Here is a 10,379-nt window from a genome sequence, read left to right on the forward strand (position 1 = left end):
ATCCATTGTTAGATGATTAAATGTTTTTCCACCATTAGATGCTATTAACCGTCAAATCAACTAAATCTTGATTTACACTGTTATAACCATGGTCTCATTTCCAATTCTTTGAACTCTGTTCGGTGGTTCCACTGGGTGCATCTAACCCTAACCCTGTTCCAGGGAAAATTTTAAGAACCCCCCCTAAATTTACATGTATAATAAATGGGCGAATCTCCATGGTATATAGGAAAAATGGAAGACGATTTTATCAATAATATGATATGTATATATAATTTTTTGGCGAATCTCTCACCAGCAATGGCGAATATTTTACTCAATTATAAAATCTTGTGTTTATTGAATACACAAATGAAATCATTGCATTTCTTTAAAATATCTTTTGAAATCAAAATTACCGAAATTACATATCCATAACCTAGTGGGTGTAGGGTAAAATTCACCCGTGCCATTCATAGAAAGCATGAGAAAAAACCTAATACTATATATAAAACCAAGAAAAATTCAAATTCATCACTTCTAGGGACCTCATAACCACCCTGCTAATACACAAGTATGTTCTTGTTTGCAATTAGAAAAATTACTCAAATTACAATCTGTTTACTCCAGCATATGTTGGAAAGTTATAGAAGGATGACTAGTGCAATCAATCCATTCCTTTTAGCCCTGGATTTGTTTCAGTTTAAAACAAAAGTATACAAATATACTTTTCCAATGTCTATGCTTTAACCATTCACCTTAAGATGTTTTTACAATACAATTTCCTAAGTCTATTTAATATCTTCATTATCATAAAAACCAACCTATATCCATCTTAACTCCACGTCTACCACTCTTAGGGGGATGAAATCTATTTAGCCCTCTGAGCACTTGGTAGACGCAGAATTAAGATGGATCTAAGATGATAGAATTTCCCCTTTAAATAGTTTATGCTCACATGAATACCATGGTATTACCATGGGTCAATACCATGGGTTATCATAAACCTGGAGCTTAAAAATTACTATTAGTAATTTATAAAAATTAATAAAATTAATAGTTGATTTTTATTTTAACCAAACTAAAATGTTTAACATACATTAAATTACAACATCCATTTTTACTCTTGATCGGATCAAATATTTTTTCACTCTATGCTAGTTTGCATATCACGATATTTAATACCTCTCAGGGGTTAGTAGATCCAGAGTAAAGATGGTTCTATGCTGGTTTAATTCCCCCATTTAAATAGGCTACATTCGTGAATACCATGGGTCAATACCATGTGCCATTTTTATTTTTATTAATACTAATATTAGGTTTAATAATATTTTTTTGCATGGTATTAATAACAATCTAGTCCATGGTATTTGTCCCATAGTATTTTGCCCATAGGTTTCACCTAAATATAATGCATTTTTTTAGTGTTCTTAAATATAACGTGACTTATGGAGTAAATATTAAAAAATGTTTTATTTGTTTACCATACCTCTCGTTTTTTTATATTTTTATTAATTTACCATACCTCTTTTACAAATATGGTATTTGGCCCATAGGATTCACTTAAATAAAACCTCTTTCTTGAGCCTTCGTAAATAGAATGAGGGTTATGGACTAAATATAAAAAGAGGTTTTATTTATTTACCATGTGTCTAGTTTATTTATATTTTTATTTATTTACCATACCTTTTGAGTAAGTATAAAAAGACGTTTTATTTATTTACCATACCTCCACTTTAATTATATTTTTATTTGTTTACACCCTTGCATGTATATAAGGTGACTTATGGAGTAAATATAAAAAATGTTTTATTTATTTACCATACCTCTCATTTATTTATATTTTTATTAATTTACCATACCTCTTTTATAAATATGGTATTTGGGCCTTTGGCCCATAGGATTCACTTAAATAAAACCTATTCTTGAAAATGGGCGAATGGATTCACTTAAATAAAACCTATTCTTGAAAATGGGCGAATGGAAGGTTCTAACTCCTAATTTCAAGGGCTAAATTTACCTTTTTTACCCTCTCCCTTAAAATAAGGTGGGCTATTTGAGGTGATTTGTAAAAATGTACTATGATACAAAATATTCGGCCACTAAAAATTTAAAACCGCTTAATTTCACCAAAGGGCGAACATTCGCCCGTAAAATTTTCTATGCCCTGTTCATTCTTTTTTTGTTTTCTCCTTGCTTGCAGGTCCTCGGGTTGTTATGTATTCAAGGGCTTCCAGCACCGAGGAAGACACTTGAATCCTTCAGTACAGGTAATGTGTTGTGAACCCTTTACAATTCGCCAAACATAAGTGTTTTATTGTTAAGTCCTTCCATGCGTCTAGTTGCAGGGTTATTTCCATGTTCAACGGGCATTGTCGAGGGCAACCCACCTCAGAAACAAGAAATGGTGGTCGATACAAGCAGCGAGCTGTCATGGCTGGAATGCAATCCCTTATTGGCTCTTGGTTTAACTTTCAACCCCATTCTCTCCACCTCTTACCGACCTATCCACTGCAGCGCACCCGTCTGCACAAAAGAGTCCGACAATTTTCCAGTTCCCACAGCGTGTACCGCCTCTGCCAATATTGTTACTCTTATGCCAATAGGACCTTCACAGACGAGGTCCTCAGTTCCGACACTGTGAACCTCAGTCCAGTCCATGGCTCCCCTGTTCTGAAAATCCCCAATTATTCTTACATACCCTGCTCTTAATATGATATTCTTAATCAGAAAACCTCTTAATACGCTTTTCATTACTAATTGATCAAGCTCAATTGTTTGTTTTTTTCACTTAGTGAGAGGCCCAACCTCTCCTCTAGTTTTCCATTGACTATAACTACTCTGAAACTTAAAATGAGCCCAAATCTTAAAATGAACTTGACAAGACTGCAATGGCAGAGAACATGGAGAAAAGGCCTCACATTCTTGTATTCCCATTCCTAGCACAGGGCCATATGACTTCCTTGCTTGACCTCACCCACACCCTTGCATCCCATGGCCTCTTTAGGAGCTTTCTCGTCCAATTGAAGATTGGTTCCAATAGCAAAAGAAGAGCTAAGATTATGAGTTCGGCCCTCCTGTTTGCATTATCAATGATTTCTTCCTCGGATGGACTCAGAACACAGCTACCAAGCTCGGTATACTGAGGCTAGTGTATCACCCATCTAGTGCTTTCGATGTTTCTGTCATCTATTCTCTGCGGAAATACATGCCACATAAGCAAGTATCATCAAATGATGATACAGTCCATATTCCTGAAGTTCCTCATCCTGTTAGTTTTCCAAGGTATCAAAGCTTGTGCCTATAAGAGGTCCAATCCTACCTCTGAATTCATGAGATGCTCCATGAATTTGAATGTAAAAAGTTGGGGTACTATTATCAACACCTTCTATGATTTAGAAGTTATTTACATAAACCATGTGCAGAGAGTTTCAAGTAGGCCTGTTTGGTCTGTGGGTCCTCTACTTCCTCCTCCTGTGTTCGAGGCCAAGAGGGGAAGAAGCATGATTGAAAGAGGGAAATCCCCTTCAATCAATGACTCGATATGTATTCAATAGCTTGAATCCAAGCTCAAGTTCTGTTTCATCAGGATCTTTCCCTCATTCCAGCTTGGGATCCCCAGGTTGTGATGTGGGAGATGTTGTTACTAATTTTAAAACTATGAATCTGCAAGATGAAATTTAAAAAATAAATCAATATGTTTCCTAGAATTATGTTAAGGAGGATGATCAATATTCATCTGAAAGTGTTGTTCTTTGTGGGCTTCATCCATTGGAATCAGGAAAGAAGCTAAGGGTTGAGATCTACAGAAAGTTCTGGAAAGACCAAGTACAGAAGGAATATAATACATCTGTTGTCGATCAGCCAGATATTGCATGGGTTAGCGAGCTGGTTGAGGAGCCATCAAATACTGAATTTGGGCATATTTTTAAGGAATTAAAAAAGGTATATTACTTTCTGAATTTTCGTTGGTTTGTTGAGAAATAATAAGTCAAATTTGCATAGATTCATCTAAATACTGATATCTATCAGAACTAAGTTAAATGGATCTATGTTCATATTTGATAAATATATTATGCCTTTGCTGGCATCAGTTGATGTTCAAAGATTTACAGTCTTTAACACAACAGTGCCATAACTTCTTTTATGTGGACTATGATGTGATTTACAAGGATTGTAGAGTTTCAGTTGAAGATTTCTAGTCGTTGCCAGAATGTTTAAATTGCAGCCATGGTAGTTAATGATAACATTTCAAAGCATAGCTTTGTAGAATAAAACCATAACCAATTTTACAGGTTGGTATGATATGCTTTCATCAAAGTTGGCCTGTGTTGGTTAAAATATTTAACTAGAAGAATTGCTTGACCTTACATGGTTGAGGCTATGGAAACAAAAGAGACCATAGTTCTTGCACCATGTCATGGCGTATATATATGAGGTTGCCTTGATTTATGTAAATTACAGTCTAGATGGACAGTCATGTCCATCATATAATAATGTTTATAAATCTGAGTTTAATTTGTTATGTTTTCTTTATGGTATTGGCTGATTTTGATATGAAATTGTCCCTTTAAAAAAAATAAAGATGGTGTGTATCAGTGAAGTTAATCTTAAGCTTATTGTACATATGGCCTAAAAAATATTTCAGATTCCTAGTATTTTTTCATTACTTCTCTGCAAAGATTTTTCAGTATGGCTCAGTGTGACAACCATGAAATTATGTGAATGTCCACAACTAAATACTCTTAATCATTTACTATTGCATCAAAATCAAATCTGGGAAAATATTTTAATTTGATTGAAGTTTACACTGAAGACGTTTATTCATTCATTGTTACATCAAATCGGACCTGTGACATGAATGAATTTCTATTTGATGGACCCAAGAAGATGGTGTGCAGGGGTAGTAGGTTTTCGCATAATTTTTTTATGATCTATGTTTTCCTCATTGTCGATTACAACAGTATTGTGTTAGATTTTGTATCAAAGTCTCAATTATCAACACCTTCTATGATTTAGAAGCTATTTACATAGACCATGTGCAGAGAGTTTCAGAGTTTCAGGTAGGCCTGTTTGGTCTGTGGGTCATCTGCTTCCTCCTGCTGTGTTCGAGGCCAAGTGGGGAAGAAGCATGATTGAAAGAGGGAAACCCCCTTCAATTGATGACTCTGTATGTCTTCAACGGCTTGACTCTCGGAAAGAGAAGTCTGTAATTTATATTTGCTTTGGCAGCCAGGCCTGCCTTTCAAATAAACAAATCCAGGAGATGGCAGCAGGGCTCGAGGCAAGTGACGAGTCCTTCATATTGGTCATCAGGGATCCTCCAAATGGTATGACTGCTGATGAATATGGTGCTATTCCACAAGTTTTTGAAGAGAGAATGACGGGAAGAGGTCTGATAATTAGAGGTTGGGCACCACAGCTCTTGATCCTCTCACACCCTTCTGTTGGGGTTTTTCTTACCCACTGTAGGTGGAATTCTACCTTGGAGAGCATCATACTGGGAATCCCAGTGATAACATGGCCTATGACTGCAGATCAATACATAGATGCTCTGTTATTGGTTGATTATCTTAAGGTTGGAGTCAGGTTATGTGAGGGCACCACCAAAGTACCCAACAGAGATGACTTGAGAATTGCAGTTAAATGACTGTTGGGAAGAGAAGGAGAAGAAATGAAAAGAGCAGAGGAGCTAAGCAAGGAGGCTAGAACAACAGTGCAAGAAGGGGGATCCTCCTACAAAAACATGGAAGACTGTGTAAGTGAGCTTAAAAAGCTGATTGTGCTCATTAAGGAGCCATCAAAAACTGAATTTGGTCATATTTCCAAGGATTTAAAAAAGGTATATTACTTTTTGAATTTCTGTTGGTCTGTTGAGAAATAATAAGTTAAATTTGCATAGATTCATCTAAATACTGATATCTATCAGAACTAAGTTAAATAGATCTATGCTCATATTTAATAAATATATTATGCCTTTCCTGGCCTCAGTTCACGTTCAAAGATTTACAGTCTTTAACATAGCAGTGCCATAACTTCTTTTATGTGGACTATGATGTGGTTTACAGGGATTGTAAAGTTTGAGCTGAATATTTCCAGTCGTTGCCAGAATGTTTAAATTGCAGCCTTGGTAGTTAATGATATGCTTTCATCAAAATTGGCCTGTGTTGGTCAAAATATTTAACTAGAAGACTTGCTTGACCTTACATGGTTGAGGCTATGGAAACAAAAGAGACCATAGTTCTTGCACCATGTCATGGCGTTTATATATGAGGTTGCCTTGATTTATGTAAATTACAGTCTAGATGGACAATCATGTCCATCATATAATAATGTTTATAAATCTAAGTTTAATTTGTTATGTTCTCTTTGTGGTATTGGCTGATTTTGATATGAAATTGTCCCTTTAAAAAAATTAAAGATGGTGTGTATCAGTGAAGTTAGGTTGCCTTGATTTATGTAAATTACAGTCTAGATGGACAGTCATGTCCATCATATAATATGTTTATAAATCTAAGTTTAATTTGTTATGTTCTCTTTATGGTATTGGCTGATTTTGATATGAAATTGTCCCTTTAAAAAAATTAAAGATGGTGTGTATCAGTGAAGTTAATCTTAAGCTTACTGTACATATGGCCTAAAAAATATTTCAGATTCCTAGTGTTTGTTCATTACTTCGCTGCAAAGCTTTTTCAGTATGGCTCAGTGTGACGACCATGAAATTATGCGAATGTCCACAACTAAATACTCTTAATCATTTACTATTGCATCAAAATCAAATATGGGAAATGGTTTTAATTTGATTGAAGTTTACACTGAAGACGTTTGTTCATTCACTGTTACATCAAATCAGATCTGTGACATGAATGAATTTCTATTTGATGGACCCAGGACGATGGTGTGCTGGGGATAGTAGATTTTCGCATTTTTTTATGATCTATGTTTTCCTCATCGTCGATTATAGCAGTATTGTGTTAGATTTTGTATCAAAGTCTCAATTATCAACACCTTCTATGATTTAGAAGCTATTTACATAGACCATGTGCAGAGAGTTTCAGGTAGGCCTGTTTGGTCTATGGGTCCTCTACTTCCTCCTGCTGTGTTCAAGGCCAAGTGGGGAAGAAGCATGATTGAAAGAGGGAAACCCCCTTCAATCGATGACTCGGTATGTCTTCAATGGCTTGACTCTCGGAAAGAGAAGTCTGTAATTTATATTTGCTTTGGCAGCCAGGCCTGCCTTTCAAATAAAGAAATCCAGGAGATGGCAACAGGGCTCGAGGCAAGTGAAGAGTCCATATTGGTCATTAGGGATCCTCCAAATGGTATGCCTGCTGATGAATATGGTGCTATTCCACAAGGTTTTGAAGAGAGAATGAGGGGAAGAGGTATGATAATTAAAGGTTGGGCACCACAGCTCTTGATCCTCTCACACCCTTCTGTTGGGGTTTTTCTTACCCACTGCGGGTGGAATTCTACCTTGGAGAGCATCATACTAGGAATCCCAGTGATAACATGACCTATGACTGTAGATCAATACATAGATGCTATATTATTAGTTGATTATCTTAAGGTTGGAGTCAGGTTATGTGAGGACACTACCGCAGTACCCAACAGAGATGACTTGAGAATTGTAGTTAAACGATTGTTGGGAAGAGAAGGAGAAGAAATGAAAAGAGTAGAGGAGCTAAGCAAGGAGGCTAGAACGGCAGTGCAAGAAGGGGGATCCTCCTACAAAAACATGGAAGACTGTGTAAGTGAGCTTAAAACGCTGATCGTGCTAGTTGAGGAGACATCAAAAATTGAATCTAGTCATATTTTTAAGGAATTAAAAAGGGTATATTACTCTGTTACATAGGAACCACTCCTTAGAGGTGGGAAACCCATTCCAGTGGTTCCCGCGCTCCCGGAAGCTTTGGAACTATATGGGAACGTTCCCTTTTCTGTGGGAGCTGTAATGGGAGCTTGGGAAAGTTCCGGGAGCTTTGAAGACTGTTTTTTTCAGAGTTCCCGCGTTCCCTGGAGTTGGGGAATACAAAGCATGTAGACAAATATGTTGAACTGCCCACAAAACATGAGGCTTTTTTGAAACCTTCGTAGGAAGAAAGGCCAAAGACATCCTTAACACTGATATCCTTAATTGAGAAACTGGAGCAATCTCTTGATGGGTTAAGGAAGCGTGTGACACCTCAATGTAAGGGTGATATCTAGGTTGTCATGCTGATGAGTAATTTTTTTTTTGAATGTATATGTATCGCAGAAGATTGTGTGCATATTGTATGTGGCAATCAATGCTTAACCATTAGAGTCGTTTTACTTTTTCTCAGAAACATAGGTAAAATTTTTCCTTTGTATTTTTAAGGTAGATTGTTTGAAACACTGGTCATGTGTCAGAGAACTGATAATGAACTTGACATTTTAATATTTTATATATATAAAAGGGAGAGACTCAGGAAGAGAGACACCCAAAGAATATATTTATATAAGAGATATTTATATTTAAATTGATTCTAATATTTGAATATTTTGATTTAATATTAATTTTGATTATTATATAATTATATATTTTTTAATTTTTAATTTTTAATTTTTTTTTATTATATAATATTACCGTTCACAATTAGTCGTTTCTGTAAATTTTGGGGAAACCTCTAGCCGTTCTCGACACTCGTACCCAAGTTCCCAACATGGGAGATTCCCACGTTCCAGAAACTCATGCAACATAGGTATATTACTTTCTGAATTTTTGGTGGTTTGTTGAGAAATAATAATTTAAGTTTGAAATACTGATATCTATTAGAACTAAGTTAAATGGATCTATGCTCATATTTGATAATATATTATGCCTTTGCTGGCCACAGTTCATGTTCAAAGATTTACAGTCTTTAACACAACAATGCCATAACTTCTTTTATGTGGACTATGATGTGATTTACAGGGATTGTAGAGTTTCAGCTGAAGATTTCGAGTCGTTGCCAGAATGATTAAATTGTAGCCTTGGTAGTTAATGATATGTTTTCATCAAAGTTAAAGTTGATCGCGCTGGTTGAGGAGCCATCAAAAATTGAATCTGGTCATATTTTTAAGGAATTAAAAAAGGTATATTACTTTCTGAATTTCCATTGGTTTGTTGAGAAATAATAATTTAAATTTGCATAGATTCATCGAAATACTGATATCTATTAGAACTAAGTTAAATGGATCTATGCTCATATTTGATAAATATATTATGCCTTTGCTGGCCTCAGTTCATGTTCAAAGATTTACAGTCTTTAACACAGCAGTGCCATAACTTCTTTTATGTGGACTATGATGTGATTTACAGGGATTGTAGAGTTTCAACTGAAGATTTCCAGTCATTGCCAGAATGTTTAAATTGCAGCCTTGGTAGTTAATGATATGCTTTCATTAAAGTTAGCCTGTGTTGGTCAAAATATTTAACTAGAAGACTTGTTTGACTTTACATGGTTGAGACTATGGAAACAAAAGAGACCATAGTTCTTGCATCATGTCATGGTGTTTATATATAAGGTTGCCTTGATTTATGAAAAATTACAGTCTCAATGGACAATCATGTCCATCATATAATAATGTTTATAAATCTGAGTTTAATTTGTTATGTTCTCTTTATGGTATTGGCTGGTTTTGATATGAAATTGTCCCTTTAAAAAATAAAGATGATGTGTATCAATGAAGTTAATCTTAAGCTTACTTTGCATATGGCCTAAAAAATATTTCAGATTCCTAGTGTTTGTTCATTACTTCTCTGCAAAGCCTCTTAATCATTTACTATTGCATCAAAATCAAATCTGGGAAAATGTTTTAATTTGATTGAAGTTTACACTGAAGATGTTTATTCATTCATTGTTACATCAAATCACATGAATTAATTTCGAATTTGATGGACCCAGGAAGATGGTGTGCGGGGATAGTAGATTTTCACATAATTTTTTTATGACTTATGTTTTCCTCATCGTCAATTACAGCAGTATTGTGTTATATTTTGTATCAAACTCTCAAAATTTGCAGTTTTATGGAATATTCACCTAGAGTAGTTAGGTTAATTGTTTGACCCAATTATTGTCTATCAAATTCCAAAATAGCTTAGAAATTTACAATCAAAATTAGCTCAACACTTATAAATAAACGAAAAACTTTGCCATAAAATAGGTTAGAAATTTACAATCAAAATTAGCTCAACACTTATAAATAAATGAAAGACTTTGCCATTAGAATTTAGCATAACTAGTGTCTCTGATCAAAGGAGTTATTGAAATCTACCAAGATTCCTCTAGATTGGTTTACCTTTCCCCTATAAAGAGGTTATACTCCCATGAATACCATGGGACAATACCATGGATTCTCAATAACATGGGTCAATACCAGTGGCAATTTTTATTTTT

At 35.1% G+C, this 10,379-nt stretch overlaps 1 pseudogene; it reads left to right on the top strand.

Annotated features, from left to right (window-relative positions):
• Window positions 1-2,870: 2,870 nt before the first annotated feature.
• LOC149241037 (UDP-glycosyltransferase 89B2-like) lies at window positions 2,871-8,023 on the top strand (annotated as a pseudogene).
• Window positions 8,024-10,379: the final 2,356 nt, after the last annotated feature.

This window comes from Pinus tabuliformis, chromosome 8 (genome assembly GCF_031772625.1).
Source record: "Pinus tabuliformis cultivar Carrire ecotype Pingquan chromosome 8, CPIR1, whole genome shotgun sequence".
Lineage (NCBI taxonomy): Eukaryota > Viridiplantae > Streptophyta > Pinopsida > Pinales > Pinaceae > Pinus > Pinus tabuliformis.